Source organism: Cupressus sempervirens, chromosome 6 (assembly GCF_028749045.1).
Source record: "Cupressus sempervirens isolate cs-2001-9-10 chromosome 6, ASM2874904v1, whole genome shotgun sequence".
NCBI classification, from domain to species: Eukaryota; Viridiplantae; Streptophyta; class Pinopsida; order Cupressales; family Cupressaceae; genus Cupressus; species Cupressus sempervirens.
The window spans coordinates 576,436,094-576,461,740 of NC_143123.1; the positions used below are offsets into that span (position 1 = coordinate 576,436,094).

Below are 25,647 nucleotides of genomic sequence, written 5' to 3' on the forward strand. Positions count from 1 at the left end.
CACTGGTAATCTTTGGGATCAAAATATTCTGATGTACCACTGAAAAATCTGCGACATGCACATGCATGTGCTCAAGGGGCGACCGTTGGGAAGGAGCTTGCATTGGTCAAACCACTACATAGTGACATGGTACAGATCTGTACCCACCAACCAATAATAACTTCTCTTACAAAATATTCAATTTGCCTACAATTTTTAAATTTTTTTAAATTTTGAGATAACTTAGTCAAAAAATATTATGACTAAACGACTATGCTCCACGGGGACGCGTCCCCTGCCTCTGTACCCTAGTACCCGTACCGGGTACGAAACGGGGACGCGGGTACGGATTTTGGCCGTACCCTGCGACGTCCCTTTTTGAAAAATTCAGAAACGTCCCCGAAACGGCCAATTTTTTTGGGCAGGAAACTTGGGGACGGCCAGCAGTATCGGGGACAGTTTTGCCGTCCCCTATCCGTCCCCAAAACTGCTGGCCGTCCCCTTTTTTCCAGTCAATCTGGAAAAAGGCAAACCATCCCCAAAAAAACATTTTTTCCTAATTTTTGTTGTTCGTGTGGCCCCTAGTCATCTTAAAGACATAATAACAATATGCAACCTATATTTGGTCCATTAAAACACTAACTCTTCTACTCATTTTTCGATTTAACATACTTGCTAAGAGGAAGGAAAAAAACATAAGAGCAGTAGCAGCAACGAGCAAAGATTGTGTTTAGTGAGGCAAGACTGCTTTCGGTATTTACTATTTACTAACAATTTTAGTTGGACTTCTCTTTATTTCATTCTGATTTCAGCATGATACTTGAAGCCTTTAGGCATTTTAATTTTTGCCATATATGTATGTGATATTGTTATAATGGAAGCACTTAGTATTTGCCATTTGATAATATTCCATGTATTTATCTTCTAAAATGTCTATGGTGAATGGTTTATCAATGTTATGATATACATATTTGAATTTTGTCTCTATATTAAAAAAAATCCCCTATGTTTTTAATCGCCGTCCCCTGATGTCCCGTCCCCTAAATTTTGGCTTCGACCCATACCCGTACCAAAAACACGTCCCCGTCCCCTAAAACGTTCCCGTCCCGGAAACTCCGTGGAACATAGCTAAACGATAAAGCTTTGCAATTTTTTTGAGACTAACAAATGTGCTTGCACGAAGGCAGTACAACTAAATAGTTTTTTGTGATGCTAAAAGCAATTGCCCGATTTCAACTTCCCAAAATCTAACAAATTGACAAACAATTTTAAGGTTTTTGACCACTTGATGGTGAGGTTGATTCCGTTCCAAAGTGCCTAGATTTTTCACTAGACACTAGATATTGCCTTAATTTTCATGCCCTTGAAAAAATCATCCAAGACTTCAACTACTTGGATTTAGACAACACAACAATCAATTAGGTTTTGGGATGCTGCAAATGTGATGGCAACCTCTATTTGAGCCCGAAGTTGACAGAAAATTCTCTTAAGGCTGGATATGTACGAATTTGGTCGAGAACTTAGCAATCTTGAATTCTAATGCCAAGTTAGAGTCATCAGCTCACAAATACAACACCCATCACAAATGGAGATCAAGCAAGAATAATTTGCTCAACAACCTAAGAATTGCACATGGATGCACAAAAGATTATACAAATGAGAAAATGGATCCTTATTAAAACAATGAGCAAAACCCTAGACTAGACCCTAAAGAAAAATTAAATAGTTGGTGCCAAGTGCCACAATCATGATAAATGACATAAATTAAGCTATTATTAGCCTAATTTAATAAAAGATTAAAAAGCACCTAAGTTTTAAGCTTAAGCGAATAAAGTAATTGAAGGAACCTATTTAGAAATTATTAGATAATCTCCTCACTACAACAATAGTGCTTGAGGAGAAACACCGCCTCACTATTCTAGAGTTTCTCCCAAATCAATTTCTCCAAACATTTCTTTGTTTGCAATTCCATATTTAATATCTTGTTTAGTGTCCTAATATTAATAATAGGGAATGATTTTCCATAATTCTGAACTAGGAAGAAGCAACTTATATAATCAAGTTGTGTTTGGGAAGTAGAAATATTCAATCTAGTGAATCAAGGTGTGGAATATCCAATGTACTTATGTAACATCCAAGGTATAAATCTTAGCTGGTTCATACCTTACAAAAGTTAACTGGCAGAATGGCAAATTTACAAAATGCGTGGAGAAAAAATGTGTAGTAATAAATGTATTACTTACTCTTTTCATTGGTAGTCTTTCATTTCATACTATCATCTTCTAGCTCATGATGAGCGAGGTCGTTGATGTCACAACTCGCATCATTTATTTTCTCAAATATCAAACTGGGTGTGTCCTGTAGTTGTCTGCAATAAGGATCGCTATTAGTTTTTAAGTTTTGCACTGTAAAACAGTGACTGGTTTTCAGACCATGCTCCATCGGGAGCTCTCAAGAGTTTCTTCCTAAAAACATGCTAGCAGATCTACTTCCTAAAAACATTTACTGATTAAGAATGATTAGGCCATAAAACAAATTAAACATGACTCATAATTTGAAAGGAAAGCAACTAGGTCTCAAACAGAATTGAACTATTTAATGGCAAGGAAATCAAACTGCTTTAACTGCGAGAAAATTAAACTATTCTAACTGCAAGGAAATCTAATTACGCTTGAATGAAATCAGAAAATTATCTAAGACATCTATTCCTAAATTCCACATTCCCTTTCAATGAACTTTTCTTCAACATGAGCACAACCAATATTCTTCATCATGCAATTATGCCGATTCAAATGATTAACTATGGAAGCACTCTATCTAGATTGCATTTAACGATGAAATGTGAAAGAAAATTGATCTATTCAACATTCAATCAACTGTAATTCATCTAAGTTACAATCAAACAAAATCTAGCATCTAGATTCTATAAACATGAGCTAACAAATAACAATTTGAATGAACAAGAAATGAAAATGCTCGAACAAATAACAACAAGATCACCTCCCTTCAATTGAGTGGTCCCTTCTCTTCCCCTAGTTCGATCTTAACACGATTTTAAATCAACTTCATATTTGCATTAAATTGGCCCCCCTGAGGACTTGAAACAAGGTTCCTTACAAACTACTTGTAGAAAATGAAATCACTCCTATGATAACCTAAATATTGACTAATGTAGAATGGTTAGAGTACACTCAATATAAATTCAATGTTATCAGTATCAACATAAGAAACCATTTCCAATAATAAGCATACCAAATAATTGCAAGGGAAAACCATATTCTTTATTGATTACCAATAATAACAAGTACATCATTCATGTTCCAATGTTTGTAAATAGTGCTTGGTTGGTTAGGGAGACCAACTGACACATCCCCTCGCTAGCTAACTTCCCAAACCTAATACTAACTATCTTTAATTACATTATTGTTTTATTACGCCCTACATTATCCCCCCTAAGAAAAAGAAGTCATCTTTCACACAACTACCCAACAATAAACCAAAAGAAAACTAGACTTCGAGATGTAGGGTGGGAAGATGTCCTTGAACTGGATGTGCATTGCCACAGAAGTTGTAGATCTCATTTTGCTGCCATTTGCTTAGCTCAAACTCCTTGTAGTAGTCGCAAGGCTTTCATCCTATCCTTTTCTACTAATGCCAAATTCTCTTCTGTTGATGCAATTTCTCTTCTTGAGTTTCTCTCTTCACTTCCCATTCTTCTTTTAGTCTTCTTGTCTACTTCTTTTCCTGCTAGAGTTCTAAGAATGTCCCCCTAAACACATCCTCCATTGAGAAAGTGACTGTGTGAGATGTGGTTGCCCCATCACTGTAGGTATGGTAATTTCGGCCTTCCGTATTTTAATTGCCTCTCCATGCCCAACTCCACTCTACATGAGTAAGCTCCAATCTATATGGAAGTCTTTCTTCATAAATGGCACAAGGGAGTTTGTTGTTTTGACTATGGCATTCAATTTCTACCCTGTAACCTATTTTATGATCTCCTTAGCGGTTTGCTCCATCATCTGTAAGTCCTTGAGGCATCTTTCAACTTTTTTTTCCAATAAGGGTGCCTTTGTTCCTACTATTTTCAGATGTTTTCTCTATGCTTCCATCCTATCTTGGTTTTCCATCTCCAATAAGGTTGGTGAAGGCAGAGGTGCGTCTTTTGGACTCATCTCAAACTTCCCAAGCAATCTATCTGCATCCTCCAACACTGTGTTGTCAGCCTATGTTCCCTCTTCTTTTGTTCCAGTTCCTTCCATGTACTTCCTACTGTTGCCCTGCACTCATTTCTTTCCAACAGATTGCACCACCAATGCAATAAACTAAGCGACTTCTATGTCATTTGGTGTATTTAGTCTCACACTATGTGCAACCTTCTTGTTGCATCGAAGATCTATCACCTTAGTCTGAGCTAGGTGATCTGGGGAAACCATATTCGCCACTGTTGGAAAGTAAATCTGTTAGCACCCCACTGAGGAATTACCATTTCTCTTTGAGCCCTCTGGGTGCCTTCTTGTACATGGTCGGCTTCTCCATTACAGACTCCTTCCTGGTGTATGGCCATAATGTCTTCTTCCGCACCAAGATATTCCAATTATACAAGCCTATTGTTCTCCTTATGTCGTACTATTATGTTTTCCTACTATCGTATGGTCATGTCCTCTTCCTGTTGTATGGTCACATCTACTTTCTGTGGTACATTCTAGTGGCTTCCTTTATATTGTACGACTATCATTGTCGTACTATCTTCTACTTTATCCATCCCTGTATGGCTCGTATCTCCTTGTTGTGTACTGCCTCCCACTTCTTGTTGTATACAACCTCCCACCTCTTGTTGAGTACAACCTCCTACCTCCTCCCATGTCTATGTGAGGATCTCCACCTCCTTAGGTGTAGCTTTAGGTGATGGCTCTCCTTCCATTGGGAGGAATGCGACATCTACAAGTGTGCCCTTGATCTAACTCAGCAGAAATTCATCTTCATCAGAGTCTAAGGAGGAAGATGAAGTCGTTGTATGTTCCCCTTCTTCTTCATTTGAACTCTCATCCTCTTCACCTTCTTCTACGTTCTGAGTTTGAATGGAAGGCTCTTGTATGGCTTCCTTTCTTCTTTTTTTCCTTTGTGGCTCTCTGCTACTCACTCCAAAAGTATCCATGTGGAACCAATATGCCATAGCTGGCTTGTAAGGTTCTACCCTATTTGAAGGTACAAATGTCATGTGTCCTGGGGTCACCTATGTCTGAATTGTTTCCAAAAACAAGGCTATTGCATGATGAGGCATGTCAAATGCCTAATGTTTCAACTCCAGAAACTCCCTTAGCCACTACGAAAGAAGTTGGGCCCATTGTAAACCCTCCCTACATTCAGCCCATTCACCAGAGGCAACATCCAAATGGCTATCTCGGACATTCAGCTCCCACCGGTGAGTTTAATTTTCACCAAATATGCATCTCCACTCCTCATTTGCTATAAAAATCTTCTTCAGTCCCCGGTTATTGCTCTTGCTCAAAATACTTCCCCATTCTTGCTCTACAAGGTCTCCTGCACATCAATCCCAACCATTTTTTCTTTTCCTCCATTATAATTTTGGTTGGATTTTTTGTCAGAACCTACCCTCTATTGGGAACCCCAAATACCTTGTTTATCTCCTTTGTTGAATACGAAATGTTAAGGGTTTGTTGAAAATATTGAATGACAAATTTATGTACTTTCTTATCATATCCTGCAACCATTAATCTCAACACAGGCTCAAACTCTTTTAAATAAAAAATGGGCATAGAAATGAATTTATCTACCTCTGCCTTACGCAATGCCTCCTTTAGTACATAATTTTCTTCTGCATTGTCCCACCATACATTGCATTTTCTTCCTACCATGCTTCAAATGTGACATTGGCAACAAGGTTGTTTTATGGACTCTTCCCTTTGTCCTCTGTAGCCGACGCCATATTCTTCACCTGTAATGCCTTGTCTTTTCTTGAATTAATAATTGTTACTCTGCTCGAGTTACCTATGCTTGTCTTCACCATCTTGTATGTTATTGAAAATATTCTAGTAGTTTTTATGCCTCCCACGTAATCGCTCCTTTCAACATGTCTATGTGGTGTATTTTCTCCTTGTGGTACAGCTCCTCTCAGTGTATTTTCCCCTTGTGTATAACACCTCTTGGTAGATGTATGGCCTTCTTACTTCCTCATACGGCTTCCTTGTTTCCGCATACAGCCCTTTTATCTCCTTTCACCATGCACTGTGTATGCCCTCCTTATTTGCTCGTACAACAAAGTGGCTTGTTTTTGTGTGACACCCTATGTGTGGTTTTTTTGTACAATAACCAGTCAATACGACAACTTGATTTCCTGCATGTATGGTAATCTTGGCTTCCCTCATTCTTGAACACCATACGGACCCTAAGCCACGTACGGCTCTTTCAACTTCCTCAACCTTCCTATGCCATACAATGCCCTTTGAATTTTTTTTTGTGTGGCTCCAATTTTGTTAGCTATGTTGCTCCTTCCATACTATGCATGATATATTCCTTTTACTTCGTCCTTTTCTTTTATCGTCTCGTTTTCTTCCTCTTTTATTTCCTTCAAATGTCTTTCTTCCTCTTTTACTTTTATGGAATAAATATATAAAGTCTCTTTCCTCTCTTTATAAAGATTTGACTTCGGCCCATTAACGAAGTCTTTCAAAAGGTTGTTGTCTATAGTAGATAACTTTACTGCTCCATTTGCCCCTACTTTCGTTATTATGTATAGTCCCAAGCATCACACTTTGAACTTTCCAGGTTTTATTTCATTCTTGTTGTTGTACTTAAGAACCAACTGCCCTGGTTGAAAATTCATTATTTTCAAATGTTTGTCATGCCAGAATTTCCTTCTCTTTTGTGCCACCTTTGTAGCCCATTGAGTCATCGTCCTTCTTTCATCTAATTGTATTAAGGCATTAAGCCTGTCTTTTAGGTATTGCATTTCTCCCAATCTGTGCTCTATTACCACTCTCAGACTCAGTACTGTATATTCCACAGGCATTATAGCCTCCGGCCCGTACACTAAGTGAAAAGGGGTTTTCCCAATGGTGGCCTTGTAGGTAGTCCGGAACACCCATAAGACTACTGGAAACCTTTCTTCCCAAACCTTTTTTTCTACTCCGCATGTTTTATATAGGATGGACATTGATGTTTTGATTGTGGCTTCGGCTTGTCTGTTCTCCCTAGGTTAGTATGGACTAGTGAAGGTATGAAAGATCTTAAACTCACTTCTCATTGTCCTGATTACCTAATTCAAAAAGTGTACTCCTCTGTCACTTGTGATCTAGAGGGGCATGTCAAACCGAGCCACTATTTGTTCATGGAGAAATTTGGTAGTACTTAGTGTCGTGTTGTTAGGAAGTGCTTTTGCCTCCACCCATTTTGTGAGGTACTCTATTGTCACCCCTATATATCTATTCTGTGGGTGTTGCTAGAAGGAAGAGACCTCACAAAATCCAACCCCCAACATTCAAATAGCTCTTGTGGTTGTGAGGGAAAAAGTGGTATGAAATCTCTTTTGAGGGATTTGTCTGATCTTTGACCTATATCACAACTTAGAACCCATTCTCAAGCATCTGCATAAAGCGTACGCCACCAGAGCCCCACTAGTAGTACCTTGTAGGATGTTGCATCCAGCCCCATATGGCCCCCTGCCAAACCTTCATGAGACTCCCTCAATAATCCCAGGATCTCCTCCATCACACATCTCCTTAGTACCTCATCAATCCCCATTTTGTACAATAGTCCATTAATAAGCTGGAATGTCTTACTTTTCAATGCGATCTTTCTTCTTTCTACAACTAGCATCTCTCTAAGAAAAGTAGAAGTTGATAGGTACTAGCCAATACCTTCATACTAGTACGATGATTTGAAATAGATGCACATCTGGGAAATCCTCATTCGCTTCATTTCCAAAAGTTTCTCCTGACTTTATCCTGGACAGCTGATCTACAATCACATGGCTCTTTCTTGGACGAACTATGATTTTGAAAGTAAACGTTTGAAGGAGGATTAGCCACCTACTTACCCTTCCTTGAATAATAGGCTTAACCAAGTACATGAGAGCTTGATGATTAACACAAAACGTGAAAGGAGTGGCTACTGAATAATGTCTACATTTTTTAATTGTGTAGACCATTACTGTGCTTCTCTCTGTGGTGTTGTAGTTCCATTTAGCCTTCGAAGGTAGCCGACTAGTGAAGTACATCGAATGGTCCAATCCCTCCTATCCAGTTTGTGTCAATGTGACGCCTAGTGCATAATTGGAAGTATCCACGTGGACATGGAACTCCTTGTTCCAGACTGAGTATATGAGAATTGGTGCGCCCACCAGCCTCCAATTTAGTTCTTTGAAACCTTCCTCCTACTCCTTTCCCCAAATGAATTGTTCTCCTTTCCTAGTTAGTTTTTCCAAGGGTAGGGATACTTCTGCAAATCCCTATATGAACCTCCTATAGTATCCCACATGCCCTAAAAATGACTTGATGCCTATCACCTCTAAGGGAGCCTCCATGTTAACAATGACTCTAATCTTGTCAGTATTTGTTTTCAACCCTTCTTTGCATACTATATGGCCCAAGAGCCTGCCTTGAGGGACCATAAATTTGCTTTTCTTTGGATTTAATGCCAGCATTGCCCTCCGACGTTGTTCCATGCATTCTCCAATAGCTTTCAGGTGGTGCTCTTTCCCACTGTAGATTGACCAATCATCCAGGAAAGCTTTGAAATTCCCTTTTGATATTCCATCAAAGATGTGGAGTATGATTCTCAAGAATGTGGTGGGTGTGTTGCATAGCCCAAATGGCATCCTAATGTATATATACACCCCATCTTCCACTATGAATGTAGTTTTCAGTTTGTCCTCTTCCGCAATGCTGATTTGGCTATAACCTGAAAAACCATCCATGAAGGAGTACATCTCATAATTGGCTAGTTCTTCTAAAATGTTGTTAGTAAATGGAATTGGAAAGGGATCTTTTATTGTTACCGCATTTAGGCATCTAAAGTCTACACATATCTGGATTTGATTTCCATCTTTTTTCAAGGATATAACTATGGCCGACACCCATTCATTTGTTTCTACTTAGAATATTATGCCTACATCAAGCATCTTGGTGTTCTCCTATATTTTGGCTGCATAATTCTTGTCAATTCAATAGGGTCTCTTTCACATTTGTCTTGCTCTAGGTACAAGAGGTATTCAATGGACATACGGTTTTGAAGGCACCCCCTTTAAGTTTGTGTACATCCATGCGAACACGTCCTAATATTCGAGGAAGATTCTAAAGGTTGTTGATTTCAACATTGGATCTTAGTCATCTCCTATAACAATCTCCTTGGGATGGCCCTCCCCTAGTATCATCTTCTATAGCTTAGCCTCTCCATATACTATTTTTCTATCCTTTTCGAATTTGTGTGTTGGGGTGTCATCCAAGGTGGTTGTACCCTTCTTATAATCCTTATAGTACCCTAGATATTCCTCCTAAGATTCCATCTCCTAAATCTGCAAGATATTACATTACGGTTGAAACATTTCATAGTCCCCCATTTGCCAGTGAAACAGACCATTGAGGGAATGTGTTTCATCTTTTGATCATTCTCCTAGCCATAATATGCCTTCTTCATCTATCTCGACTCAGCCATCTTCTCCCTCAGCCTCTGAATCAGATGTGAGTTCTTGACTTATAGTTTGGTTCTCCATGTCATAGTATACTTTCGTTCATCTACTTCAATGAAAAGGGTATTCTTCTTCCAATTATGATTCGCCTTCGTTGTAACCATCCATCCTCTCCCTAATAATGCATCATATCCCTTCTTTTCTAGAGTAATCACCATGAAATCTAAGAATTGTTGCGTGCCAATCACTACTTTCTGTCCCATCAGGGTCCTTATAGGCTTAATTCTATGTTGATCTGCTCCTACCAACTAGAATGTGGGTGGCCAAAGAGTTGATTTTCTGAGGGCCTTCCAAGTCTCCTCAAGGAGGACATTAACACCCAAGCCTCCATCCACAATAGTGTTTGTCAACTTGCACCCCATTATCTCCATTTCTAACACGACAAGTGTCCTCCTCAGCCCTACAAGAAATAAAGTGTTTGTGTCCTTCCCTACTTTTACTTCTTCCTTTTTGTCCTTGGAATGTTCTTCCTTATTGCTTCCTCCTTGTGTTATTGCCACCTTTAGCTGAGGTAATGTTTCGAATAGATCTGCAATCTTCACCGATACGGTGGCCTTTAGCACTTGTTGCATGATGTTAGATTCCAGTACAGACCTCGTGGAGGGGTTTTTAGAAGTACTTACTTTTCCTTCCTTTGCCATGGTATCTTGGATATCCCACCCAGCTTCCTCAAATCTCTCTTTATCTATGCTTGCATTATGATATGTGAGTTTCTTGGCTTGCACTCTTGTGATTACTAGTACTTCCCTCCCTAGGTCTGCAATCTCTAGCATGTTCACGCTTTTTTGTCTAGGGTAATTGGCATCCTCATGATTACTAGCACCACACCACTTGCAGAGCATTTCTCCATTTTGTCCTTTGCTTTGACAATCCAAGCAAAATGTACCCATTCATTGCACCTTGTGCATTGTATCATGGGATGTCCCCTCATGTTGTTTTTGTAACCTGTAGGTGAAGTGTCCATGTTTGTGTTCCATGGAGAAATGGAGGGTGGTGTAGATTGTTCTCCATGTGTAAAGAACACCTGAGCAATTTGTGCCTTCAAAATATAGGGGCAGTCCTTAATTGAATGTCCCAATACTTGACATATGTCACAGAAGGCCTTTCCAAGGCAACCATTTCTTGTGTATCCTTCCTTTCCATAGTCAGTGCACCATAATTATTTCCCTTCTTTCTTCTCCCCTTACTTGTCATTTCTTTCACAATTCTCATCATATCTTTCTTTAATGCCTGGATTGTTTTAGACTCATCCACACTCTCTTCAAGACTCACTTTCACTTCCATGCCTCCTCCCTTTTGAGGTTGTGCTCTTGCTTTCTATATCCATAGCATGAGTACAGGCGTCCATGAAAGATTGTGGTGGTATTACTTTCCTTTTTCTACATAGGGACGAAGTTAGCCCCTAAATAAACCATCTCTTCTTTAATCCGTCTATTGGTTTATTTTCCAGTTTCCTGATCAATTCTTTCATTCTCCCACTATAGGCTCTTATGAATTCATTTTTTCCTTGTTTTGTATTGTATATTTTTGTCACTATCTCGTAATTGTCCCATAAGAGTCTAAATTCTTCCTCAAAGGTTGTACGAAGATCCTTCTATGTCGCTTTCTTCTTGGTCTCTATATCTGTATACCAGTGAATGTCAATGCCCCTGTTAGCACCAGAATTTGCACCCTAAAATAAGCACCTAAATACTTGAAAATTCTAGTGAACATGGGAACAATCACGAGTTTGTGGGTAAACTATGTAGGTGACTGAACCTCCAAATTCTAGGCCGGTTCCTGTTTGATGCTATGTGATGCTCCACCTATACTATGAACTTATGAGGAAAAGGGTTAGGAAGTACGAAAAAGAGGATTATTTAAATCGAAAAGGTGATGCACCAAAACAAGATTAAGGATTTGATATGCTAATGACACAATGATATGAGATACAATCAACTATGAGATACAACTTTGATAAAAATATCTGCATATAAAGTGTTTCAAAAGAAGGCTTTAATGAATAACATCAAAAGATATAAACCATAATCAATATTATTCCATTAAACTACACAACTTATGACCTATGCACAATGATTTTACTAACACAGATACGTGCCAAAATGAGACATAAATTTAAAGGTTCTTGAGAAAACACAAAAAATAAACATCAATCACCAGCCTTGCACACAAAAAATGAGTCCCAAAGTAGATCAAGCTAACTGTATTATGCCTTCAAAGGTCAAAGAACAGCAACTTCAAAAATACAACTCAGAAAAATAAGCATACAAAGGACAATGGAATGTCACAATAGTCTTCTCTCCTTTCAGAACTGCATTCATTCATCTCTTGGTATGACAGTTTCAGAATACTAAATACAAATCTCTTGGGGTCAAATTCAGAAAACAAGGCTATAAAAAAGGAGTCAAATCTTATCAAAAAAGATGACTCATTGCCTCATAACCCTACTAAGTCAAAACAAAACCTATGACTCACTCTTAACTGTCTTCAAAAGACTCAAAATGTCAATAAATGGCCTCAAATTGCCAAGACAAGGGCAAAATTCGACCCACAGTCCTAGAATGACTCAAAAAGCCTTAAATATGACCTTAAATGATGTTACTAAGTCTTTGAAAATAATAACCTCTAAGCCCTAGTATTTTTTTAAAAACATGTCATACTGACTTGTTAATCATAAGACTAATTCAAATTTTCCCTTCCCTCTCAAATCCGAAAATGGATTTATATCTTTGAACTAAATTTGCTCAATTTAATAACAATTAATTGATTTATAATGATATCAATTAATTGCTATTAATTACAATTTTTGCAAAAAACTAAATTAAAATTACACTCATTTATAAAAATTAAATAATATAATAATTTATTGCTTAGCTAAAGTAATATATTACTATACTATTTAATGAAAATAAAAAAATAAATGAGCTAATTTTAATAAAAGCAACAAGTTTCATCAAAGATATGAGACCGATACATATCTACTATCGGATTTTAAAGGAATTACAAAATGGTTAATTTTAGGTTTGTGAAGGTCTTAACCTAAAACAAGGCAAGATATTTCTCTCATTTGCATTTGAAACCTTTAGAGAGAATACACGGCAGCTGAGAAGAGGGTTTTAAAACCCTAAGGAAAATGCCAAGAAAGATGAGAAAATCTGCTTCTTTGGCCGCCATAACTGGATCCAACTCGCAGGTGTTGATGTCTTCCACTTTTTATTGCCACCATTCTTATGAGATGCTCTTGTGGATAAGAGGTAACGCTTTGTTATACTTGCAGGGCACGTTTTTTAATGAATAACAACTTGTTTTCTTCCCTGTGAAAAATGCCATGTAAAGTAATGCTTGATTGTTTTCTTCAAACACGTTGGGTATATTTGATGCTTGTGCCACCAGTTTTACTGTAATATCTTGCTTGGATTTGCAGGGTTTTGAGTCGCCATGTTAGAAGATATATCTTTCCTTCTGTAGATGCCATGTTTGAAGTCATTTTCAGTTAGTTTCAAAAACACCATGCTTATATACCTATTCTGTTTCTTTTATTTCTTATACATGGCTGTGCATGGCTTTTCCTTACTTCTCTTGGTGCAAACTTCATCTGGGTTATCCTAAACCCGATTTGGAGGTTATGGCTGTTGTGAATGCTCATTACTGGTATGTTTTATGTAAGCATCTTCTTTCATTTGCAGCTGTAGATGGTATTTCTGGAAGGGCTATGTTTGATATTTAAGCTGGAAGCTCGATTTTTATTGTTTCCTCTATCATGTGCTTTTATATTTACTCCTCATTTTAAAATATATGATGATGATACTGGGAGGTCTTGCTGCAACAGCAGTTTCATTGCATTTTTAGTGGAATTTTCCTCTAGCATCTGCTCTCATGTTTGTCGCTGTTCATGAATTTGCAAATTGAAAGTTTCTTGAAGATTGCTCTTTGCTGAATGAAGTGTTTGTGGTTTGTCTTGTTCATTGAGCAAAATCTGAAGTATTCTGTGAATTTCCATTCTAATATTCTGGAGCTGATGATACTAGTATAATAAGAATATTATACTCCTTTTATTCTCTATGAGGTAAATCCTAAACATGAAGGATTTCTTCCTTCCCTTCAACATATTTGCTGCTTATATGCAAACATACATAGCAAGATTTCTCCCAGCTGTGGCTTCTACAGAAACGACTTTTTTCTTTGCTAACTGAGTGTGTTCATTTTCAGAAATTTTGTTCATTTTGCATGCTTGAATATACTAGTTAACATCAGCAGCAGCTTTTATTACTTATTCTCGTATTCGGAGCATCATTCTCTCAGTTGTAGACAGTCAATAATCCTTTTGCCATCTTAGAGATATACCTTCAAATATTTGGAGCTTAATAAGATTGTGGCTTCTAAACTTTTCTGATCATGAGCAGTTCTTCTGTTATTTGCATTTTGCTAACCCACTAATTTCTCTTTCTGTTATGGCTGAAAGGGCAAATTTCTGTACGTGTGATCACTTCACATGCTTGCTAGAATTTGTTTGCTGCAATTTGTTCCAAATCTTGTTCCTTGCTGTTATGAATTTTCACTTTGCTCTTATCTCTTTAATTCTGTTATCAATTTTCAGCATGTTTTTTTGCTTCTGCCTGAAATCAATAGGAACTCCTTCAATGTGAAGTTGATCATAAGTACCAATACCAGCACAACCATACAACCTTCTATTAATAAGCAAAGTTCTGCTTTTCATATTAAGCCTTTCTGCAGCAAGTTATGCAAACTTTTATCATATTCTGAAACAACTCTTTGAGTGTTGAATTATCTCGTTCTGTAATATTTGAAAAGTATTCCATGAAGTTCGAGCACGGGCTCGTGACACTCATAAACTACTCCTTTGTGATCTGTATTGTTTTCGTATGTATTCAGAATAAGAGAAATATGACATGTGCGGGTACGTAGTTGTGGATAATCAGTCATTGCTTAAATCTTTAAAATCTAACTCCACTCTTTCTTATGCAGAAAAATGAGAACCAAGAGCTACCAGATCGAGGGCCGGACCAGGAGCAGCAACAAAGAAGACTTAACCAGTCAAAGGCTCAAAAGGCAATGACTGGTTACCCCTGACTCTTCTCTCATATGTCATACCTTTCTTTTATTGTCAATATGTATAAAAACAGTAGTTAGACTCACGGCTTGTGTGAGATATTTTACTTTCAGCATTTCATTCTTTTGTAAAATATCACTTGTATATTCGAGAAATGAATGATACTTGGACATTTATATTCTTTCAAATATCAGATGAAAAGTGCTTTCAGCAAATAAAATTTTCAGTACTGAATTTTAACATGTGTTAAAATTAAGTAACAGCCCCTTAGGGTGGCAGGAAATGCCTTAAACCACTCATCTGCATTGTTCTCTCCATTGACCCGCCATATGTTTATGCACATTTTAGAATGCCATGCTGGATCCTCCGCTCCTCCTGTGAATCTCGGAAGTTTTTTCTTGTCTATGGCCATCCTAGATCTCTCACTCTTCCGTTGGGTGTTCCCTCCTGACTGGGTAGTGTTCCCTCCTAATAGGATTTCTCCTTAAGTACTGGCTCCTCCCAGTATAGTGTTTCCTCCTAACAGGACTACTCCTTGAGTACTTGGTCCAGTTACTTCTTCTTCCCCTTGAAGTTCTCCATCCTCACTAAGCTTTGTTCTTTGGTACGATGATACTCTCCTTGTGCTGGGATTTCTGTGTCGTCCACTGTCCTTCCTTCCCCATCCTTCATAAATTGCCAAATTGTCTAATCCCCTTATAGTGATTTCAATCAAATTTTCTTTTAGCTGGTTTGGTACTTGAATTTGATTAATAGCCCCTCTCTGACGGCAATGCCTTTCTTCCTACTCCCTAGTACATAGGATCCGTCATAGGGCAGTTTCCCCTTCATTTTCTTCTAGTACTCTTGGGTCCTTATTTGGGATTAGAGGCATGAGTTCTTTTATTTCCTTGTTGTCCTCCTAGGATTCTTGTTCCTATAATTCACGTGTACTTCTTTTGGCAAACTGTTGTAGTACTTGTTGCCTTCTCCGCTCTCTTTGAACTTCATCTTTTTCTTCCTCCACTCGTATCAAGTTTCTCACCAATAACCAAGGTATTTGTCCAAGGAGTTCGCACACTACTGGTGGCACCAAAAGTTTGTCCCATACCGTGTTCTCTAGAACCACTCTCTCAAACTTCCCTTTGCACATACTGGTCGATAGAAATTTCCCAGGCTACCACCAGGTCTCGTATCACTTGATCTTCCTTGTTATTTCTTGCTCTTCCCCATCACTAATTGTGACTTGTACTTGTGGTAGGAATGGTCTGCCCATTACTCCATCCCATTCATCATATGACCTCCAGGCTCAAACTTAGGCAATGACGCCAAAATGTAGAATGATTACAGTACACTCAATATGAATCCAATGTTATCAGCATCAACATAAGAAACCATTACCAATAATAAGAATTCCAAATAATTGCAAGGGAATATTGTATTCTTTATTGATTACCAATAATAACAAGTCATCATTCATGTTCCAATATTCTTAAATAGTGCTTGGTTGGTTAGTGAGACCAACCAACACGTCCCCTCACTACCTAACTACCCAAACCCAATACTATTTTTAATTACATTTTGTTTCATTATGCCCTACAACTAACTCCTTTTTTGACTATCTAGTGGGATATAAATACATCCTCTTAATTTTTGAATTGAAATCTACAGCATTACCCACTAACCAAATAACGCCTACAAAGGTTCAAATAGGATTGAAGGTTATGTTTGAACCTACGTTATTGGATTTGTGTATATAGGCCACAAATCGGATTTGGATTCAGATCAAATCCAAATTCACAAACTTACTCATGTTAGATTAGTACAAGGTCTGGATTGACCCTGTGGGTCCATCTAGATCAGTGGATCCATGGACCCAGACAGACCCATGGGATTAAATCCAGATCCTGTGTGAAACTAGCACGAATAGGTTATGAGTCCATGGGGACACGGGGGAATCCAGCACGAGTCCACACGGATCCCCAAGGACTTGTGGGCCAAACTTGGACTAAGTACACCTGAATCCATATATATATATATATATCCTTTTGGATGCATGGATCCATGGACCCGTACAAACCCATGGGATTAAATCCAAACCCTATGTGAATCTAGCACGAATATATATATATATATATATATATATATATATATATATCATCTGGATGCATGGATCCATGGACCGTACAGACCCACGGGATTAAATCCAGACCCTGTGTGAGTCTACCACAAATCGGCTATAAGTTCATGCAGACCCGAGGGAATCCAATGTGAATCCCCATGGATCCCTAGGGACCTGTTGGCCAAACTTGGAATAAGTATACACGAATCCATATATACGAATCATAATTAGAAAAAAATTCACAAGTTCACAAATCAAATTCTCGTATCTGAACCTGACCCCAAATTTGAATCGGCAACTTAGAGTTTATGGTTTAACCATAGTGGAAGCTGCTAATTTAATTTCTTTTTAGCAACAACAATATCTCTCCTAGCAAAATGAGGTGTCAGCTAGTATGTTACTTGGCAGGATCAGCAGCAGAATCATTGATTTCCTAATTCAGTTTCTTCCAACACCAGACATTATGCAGTTATACCCTTTTATATATAGAATACATAACTATGTGGCTTAAATCAAAATGCAAAGCACAAATGCCAACACCAGAGCATTATACAGTTATACCCTTTTATAGATTGTATAACATAACTATGTGGCTTAAATCAAAATGCAAAGCACAACTGTCAGCTAAATTGTACACAGTCCCAAACTCAATAATAGTGACGCAAAAAATGAAATTATGTTTAGCCTGTTGGAGGTTCGATTCACACACTTTCGCAAAGTCCATACTTAGAGGGAGTGAATGACCCAAAGGAAGAGTACAAAGCGGAGATTTCATGTATAAGTCCTAGTTGGTTTGTGTCTCAAGACAATTCAAAGCAAGATTGGACAAATGACAGGCGGCATGTTACAAAGGTTCATTCTGGTGGATTACTTGACAACCTTTTCCCATAGTCTTGAACTTGATAATAATATATGTATAAACGTCTCCTCCTTATGCCTCTAGATAATATTATGGCCTTCAGAAATATTAAAAACATATTAGACTGTGGAACGTACATTTCCTTATTTGCAAAACAGCTTTGGCTTACATTATATACTAATTTATTCATTCTCTGATATCTCCACCCTTCCAGGTTCAACGCTGGACCATTGGGAAGCTAAGTGCCACCCCTTACCATCAGATACTTCAATCGTGACTATGTCGAAGTACTCGAAATCCTGTTGATTTCAAGTTTGTTGAGTCAAAGGCTATTTGTGTTAATAACCTCACAATTTTAAACAAATACAGGAACAAAGTTCATTGATCTTGATTGTCTGAACCTTCTCCTAGTCTAATGTATTGTTTACCTCCCTGTTTGAAAGCTTCTACACACCACTGCAAACTGGTACTTAATGTGGGTTTTGCAACAATTCCATTAATTTTTGTAGTATAAAACCACCAAACAAAAATTCGATGGAAATATCTCTGTCCCATTTCACTGATTGCTCCAGAAATCAAACAATGACCTATTTATTTTCAAACCATTTTAAATTATTTTCTCAATGGCAAAACCTGCCTACACCAACTGTTCGAATTAAAGATTTCAAGCTTACACATCCACAAACGGTGTTCAACAATAGCTGCTGAAGACAAGCGAGTCTAGACAGTCATGAAAATCGACGATACAATCTTTGCGAGTCATATTGCATCTTATGAATCGAGAATCCCACTGATTTTACAACACGATCCCATCTCAAAATTCACAAACATGGGTTATAATCAAATACATCCATAAGTGTTACACATCATCCTACCCACAAGCTTACCACAAACAAACCATAGGGAAAACCTCTTTAAGGGAAAACTAAATCTCAATGTCAGGCCACATATAAAAATACTATTAATTTATAATCCAAGAAGCCGAATCATTTTTGTACCTATACAGTCCAAAACACCAAACTACAGAACATTAGATCCAATTGTATGCTGAAATTTTCTGTGAACAAAAAGACGAGAAATTAACCAACCCGTTTAGTACGTGAACAGTCTGATTCATCATTTTCTTCATGCAGGTCGTTTATTTCCATGTTAGGGATTTTCATTTCACTGGCGATAGGATCAGTGTTGATGGAAATGCATGGATATCATTTCTACCTCGTCCTCTTCATTGACTTGGTATTCCCCGATCTTCTCGTTTTCATCATACGAACTGTCTACTATTGCAAATCGAGAAGTCAACACGTATTTGGTTTAATTCTGCGTTTAAGGGTAATCAATGTCGTGTAATTCATTTCTTGGTTGTCATGCAACGTGAGGAAACTTACCATGAGGAAGAAATGAGGACTAATTCAAGAGTCCTTTGTTTCATCGAAGCTCTGCTCATATGACAGAATTTTATGCTTTACCGATATGACAGAATTTTTTGTGGGGCCGCAAAGAAAAGGATATGAAAAACAATTGTTGGTTTACATAAAAAATGATGTGTCTTCCTCGGGTGATCGAAGGAGAAAGAGCTGGATTTTAGGGGCCCAGGTGAACACGCCAAGAGCTGCCCGCACGTGACACCATTCATGTGTACAAACGCGGATTTGGTTTGTGCTATTTGTAGATAATTTTTTTATTTTGAGCACATAGGTATGCGAATATATGGGAAATAATAATTGATAATTGGGAATATGATATTTTAGTGAAGTTAATCGGTTTCTTGGTGAGTTTGAATAGTTCGTTGAGATATTTCTAATATATATTTTTTAATGTTTCAAACCAGTAGAAATTGGACAATTCAAAGTAAGTTCAAGGGTCAAATAGGGAGTAAAATGCCTATTTATTTAATTTCAATAAGAGTTCAAAACTTGTGAGCTTGAGGATTCAATTATGAATCTTGGTAATAAAGATGATGTTGGAATTTAATCAGATTTGAGTGATGGTTTTCTACCATGGAGATCTAAGTCAATAAAAAAGCAAAAAAGGTTATTGGTTTGTTAGTGTGGTTGAATGGTTCTTGGTAATATTTCAATATTTTTATTTTTAAAATATTTAATTCAACATAATTTGTTAATTCAATTGAGAGAGTTCAAGAATCAAATAAGGACTCAAAGTCTAGTAGTGTAATGGACCAACAATGATATAAATATAAGAGGATGAATGCTTCAACCTCAAAGCCTTGAGCTCAACAACCCAAGAGGAGTATATCTTGGGAGCAAGGATAACATCATAATTTAATCATATTTGAGCAATGAACTTTTAACATGGGGATTTGAGTCAATAAAAATGATAATTGAAAATATGATATTTTATTAAAGGTTACTAGTTTCTTAGTGAGGTTGAATGATTCTTGGAGATATTTCAAATGTATGTATTTTTAAAATATTTAATTCAATATAAACTCAATACTTCAAGTCAAAGAGTTTGGAATCAAATAGAGACCCAAATAGGGTTTGAACATAGGAGGACGAATGATTCAAACATATGAGCCAGTGCAATGACCCAAAAGAGCTCAATGACCCAACATGAGTATGAATCTTGGTGACAAGGATAATATCATAATTTAATCATATTCATGCAATGGTTTCCAAGTTGTATGGGGGTATGAGCTAATAAAAATAATAATTTAAAATATGATATAGTATTAATTGTGATGGGTTTGTTGGTAAGGTTGAATGGTTCTTGGAGATAATTCAAATATATTTATTTTTAAAAGATTCAATTTAGTATAAACCCAACCATTCAAGTCTGAGATTTTAGGAGACGGATAGGAACTAAAAAGGTTGTTTATTTTTTGGGTGGGATTGAATGATTTTTGGATATCAATTTTTTAATTAAAATATTCAGTTCAGTTTAAAATCAACCTTTCACATCAAAGATTTCAAGGTTCAAATAACGGCTAAAAGTCTACTAGTCTAATGGACCCAAGAGGATTCGAAGATAGAATGATGAATTATTCAAACTCGTGAGTGGGCACAAGCCAAAAGAGCTCATCTGATCTAACAAGAGTATCAATTGTGTTTATAACTGCACAATTTAATTATATTTGAGAATCGTTGTCTTGCATGGGATTTGAGTCAATAAAAAAATGAAATAATGGTATTGATTGATAAAGTCGAATGATTCATACATATATTTTAAATTTATTAACTTATAAATATGTTAGAAATGCTTTAGAATAACTACGGGGGGGGGGGGGCGCTGAATCAGTTATTCAAGGTTCAAATGTCCTGATAAAATTTGATCACTAATTATAGTGAGCCCATTTAACTAATCATGCATCCAAGCTAAACATTCTACTTAGCAAGTTATTGAAAATCAACATGCAGGAATAAAACATGAAAGATCAACACATAACATAGTGATTTACGTGAAAACCCAATTTGGGAAAAACCACCAGTAACATTCTACTCAATTCTCACTCTTCTGAAATGATGCCCTATGAAAGGCCTGCCCTATTAAACACTAGAACACACTATTAAATGTGACCTAGTTAAAGGATTTCATCCACCCTGTTAAAAGTGGGCCTGGTTAAAGGACTTTTGAACATTCACTTGGAATGTCACCCTGTTAAAGGATTTACACAATGGCTATTAAACCAACCTAAGTCCATAGGATTTTACCCTAACTAATACAATTGTTAGAGAGTAACAACAAGGGATTTCGATCTGATACAACTCACAACATAACTTGCAGATTTCATATCTCAATTCGGCTCACAAATTTGCATGGCTTTCAGTCTCTCTAGCTCTAATAGCTTGTCCTCCTTTCAAGCTTCATCTCCTTGAGTCTCCATGCTCGATGTACCAATGCAATCTCCTTTATGGCCACTTATTGAAGCATAGTCTGTGTGCTCTATTCCTCCCTCTCAATGCTTTCACCTTGACATCCAACCAACCACTCTTGCTTCTTGACCTGTAACTTCTTAAATAGAAGTTTGGAATACTTTTCCGCTCTAATCTTCCCACTTTTAATTTCAATTTGAATGGATTAGGTAAGATTCAATGAATCTACCCTTAATCTTGTTTCTTCTAGAAAAATCATGAAGAATCCACTTGTATTTGCCCAAAAATGATTTATCTAAAATTCTCTGCCACCAACTCATCATCCTTATCCTCCATCTGGTTCACAAAATTCAAGGTAACAAACTTGTCGGCTCAGATCTAGCGAATCTTTGACTTTTCAAATAATGCAGTAGCTTGGCACTATTGACTTGATGATGCTCAGCACATACTGTGTTACTTGGCACCTATTGTGTTTTACTGATGCTTGGCACCTACTGTGGATTCACTCGGCATCAAATAAGTTTTTACTGATGCTCAACACCTATTACTTGCTCGACACCTGAACTTGCTTGGTTCCCTCTGTTTCACTTGGCATACACTAGATTTTGCATTTTCTCGACACTTACTAAAAATTTTCTCAACATGAACTAGCTTGCTCGGCACCCATTGATGAATTTAGTCAAGTCTTGCAGACAACTTTGTTACAACTTATTCTTCTAAGTGTAGCCAACCTTTGTATCTTCAAGTATATTATCAATACATCATTTTATCATTGTCTTAATTGGTCCTTGTTCTTTATTACAAAACCATAACTTAACCTTTCCCTTAGGTACTTTTGTTACATCTTATTGATTATATCATCTTCATCAATCAACTAAGTGATAGCACTTGGATCTTATAAGCAATTGTGATTCCAGCAAATAGCAGGTTTGACATCAATGACAAAACAACGATTGAAAACATTCTTTATCAACAATCTCCCTCTTTGCATCAATCTTCCTTGTTCAATAATGATCTTTTAAATCAGATCTTCAACAATCTCCCTCTTTGGCATTGATGGCAAACCAAATTGATCAACCAAGTTATCAAAATGCTAACTAGGTTAAAACAATAAATCAAATGCCAAAAAGAAAACTTTCACTTTTGTTGATACACTGTTTTCTTTTTCTTTGTTCTGCTCCCTCTCTAATTTGTTATCCTAACTGATTGCTTTGATTTGGCTTCTCCCTCTTAACTGCTATACTGTTGTTTTCTTTTTTATGTTATTTCTCACTCTTACACTTTTGATCCTAATTTACTATTTCTACCTCTGCATGTCTAATCAGTTTCTACCATTTTGGTATCATCTTCCTCTTTTATGTACTTACTACTTTGATTAGTTTTTGTTATTTCTCCCTCTTTGACAACAATGCCAAAGACGTATTAATTTAGCATCTTATCATGCAAGTATAACATTTGTAGGAATTCCAATTTCTCCCTCTATCACCTTGCTTGTGACTAATTTGGAATTTTAGTACTTTAATTACTTCAGGCCAAAAACCTAAAGTAAGTATCATCTGCATCAATTTATAACATTTCAGCAATCAACTCATTTGATGCAGGGCAGTCTTGTTGTTGCTTAAATGGCCTTGGATAGGGGTATTACCCCTAACTTATCTCTAAGATACTCAAATGCATCTTTAGGTAATGGTTTTGTGAAGATGTCATCAATTTGTTCCTTTGAGTTGACATATTCCATCTTCACTTGCTTGTCTTCCACCAATTCTCTTACATAGTGATACTTAATTGCAATGTGCTTTGTTCAGCATGCATCACAGGGTTCTTTGATATGTTGATGGCACTTGTGTTATCACAATAAAGTATCATAGGTTCAGTCATCTCTTCCTTTATACCTTGCAATAGATGTTTGATCCATACAATATTGGTGTAGTTGATAGCAACAGCAACATACTCAGCTTCAGCTATGGACTGTGAAGTACAACTTTGTTTTTTGCTAGTCCAAGTGACTAATCTTTTACCTAAGAAGAGTGCTCCTTCACTGGTGTTTTTTCTATCATCAATATTACCTCCCCAATTTGCATCAATGTAGGCTTCCAACTCAAACTTTTCAATACTCTTGTAGTATAAACCAAAGTCATATGTTCCATTTAGGTACCTCATTATTCTTTTTACTACCATAAGGTGATTTTTTCTTGGGTTTGTACAAAATCTTGCCACTATTCCAATAGCTAATGCGATGTCTAGTCTACTATGTACAACATACAACAACTTTTCAATCATTGATCTATACATTGTCTGATTTACTTCAACTGATTCATTATTCTTGGATAACTTATGTCCTGTTACCATTGGTGTATTGACTAGTTTTGAATCCTCTAAGCCAAATGTTCTGAGTATCTCCTTGATGTATTTTGATTGAGTGACAAGTATGCCATGTTTCAGTTGATGTACTTGTAATCCAACAAAGAATTTGATTTCCCCAAATATTGACATCTTAAACTCATGTTTCATCTAATTAGCAAAATCTTTGCTTAGTGCATTTTTTCCACCAAATATTATATCATCAACAAAGATTTTAGATATCATAATATCTTTACCTTTTTCTGCCTTGATACACAGGTTGTTGTTGTCATCTATTCTCTCAAATCCTATCTTCACTAGATATTTGTGAAGTCTCTCATACCATGCTCTAGGCACTTGTTTCAAACCATAGAGTGCTTTATGCAGTTTGCAAACCATATCCTTGTTGTTGTCACCAACAAATCCCTCTGGTTGTTCTATGTAGACTTCCTCTTCTAGTATACCATTCAGAAAAGTTGACTTTACATCCATTTGGTAGACTTTAAAACCTTCGTAGGCAACATATGCAAGTAAAGTTCTTACTCCTTCCATCCTTGCAACAGGGGCAAATGTTCCCCCATAGTCCAATCCTTCTTCTTGTGCATAACCTTTGTAGACTAGTCTGGCCTTATTTCTTGTGATTTCACCATTCTCATCTAGCTTGTTCTTGAATACCCACTTGGTACCAATCACATTCTTATCAGTTGGTCTTGGAACTAAGGTCCAAGTCTTGTTTTTCTCTATCTCCTCAATCTCTTCTTCCATAGCTTTACACCAATTATCATCTTGTAGTGCATCTTTTATTGTTTTGGGTTCAATCTTGCTCAGCAGACATGATTCATTCCTTAGTTTGTTTCTTATCATTGGTTTGGCTTCCTTGTCATCAATAATTTGTTCTATAGGGTGATGTATCTTCACATACTTAGACTTGGTTCTTTCCTCATTTCCAAGTTTGGTCTTTTAGCTTCAGAGTCATTGCGCACATCTCTTTTAGGTAATTCAACATCTCTTTCATGTGTATTGATTTCAGAGTCAAAATGTGCATTATCTTCATTCTCCAACTTGACTTCTAAATGCAACTCAACATTCATTGGTTGTGACTCAGCTAATACTAAAACTTGTTGTTGATTCCCAACTTGATCGGTAGCTTCATCTTTGGTAGGCATTCCTTCATAGAAGTATACAAAGGATTTGTACTCTTCTGATTTCTTGGATTCATCATCTTGAGCTTCCGCATGCCCATCAAAATTTACATTTCAACTCTCCACAATTTTGTTAGTGTTAGTATTCAAACACTTATATGCTTTACTTCTAGTGGAGTATCCAAGGAATATGTCTTCATCACTCTTTGCATCAAACTTACCATTTCTAGAATCTTTAAGAATGTAACATTTACAACCAAACACTTTGAAATGTTTTACATTGGGTGAGTGACCATAACATAATTCAAAAGGTGTTGCATTTGTACCTTTCTTGACTTGTACTCGATTCAAGGTGTAGACAACAGTAATTACAGCTTCTCTCCAGTACTTTAGAGCAACATTTTTCTCCATCATTAATGTTCTGGCACAGTCTATTACTGATCTATTCCTCCTTTCTGCAATGCCATTTTGTGGGGGAGTTCTAGGTGTTGATGTTTGTCTTTTGATTCCTTTGTCATTGCAAAATGTCTCAAATTCTTTTGATGTGAACTCTCCTCCTCTATTTGATCTTAGGCACTTCAGACTCTTTCTTGTTTCTTTCTCAACCCTAGCCAAATAC

The 25,647-nt window shown here is 37.0% G+C and overlaps 1 protein-coding gene across 2 annotated transcripts in view; it reads right to left on the reverse strand.

Annotated features, from left to right (window-relative positions):
• The window catches only part of CRLK1 (Protein kinase superfamily protein), a 103,463-nt gene extending 84,517 nt beyond the window's left edge, over positions 1-18,946 (reverse strand). Inside the window, exons 1-2 of one of the 2 annotated variants that reach the window (XM_089788971.1) lie at positions 18,805-18,946; positions 2,223-2,347 (exon numbers count right to left, since the gene is read on the reverse strand). The gene's annotated coding sequence lies outside the window, so the exon portion shown is untranslated. The remainder of the gene's footprint in view (positions 1-2,222; positions 2,348-18,804) is intronic. The other variant, XM_089788972.1, reaches the window with a different exon arrangement.
• Positions 18,947-25,647: the final 6,701 nt, after the last annotated feature.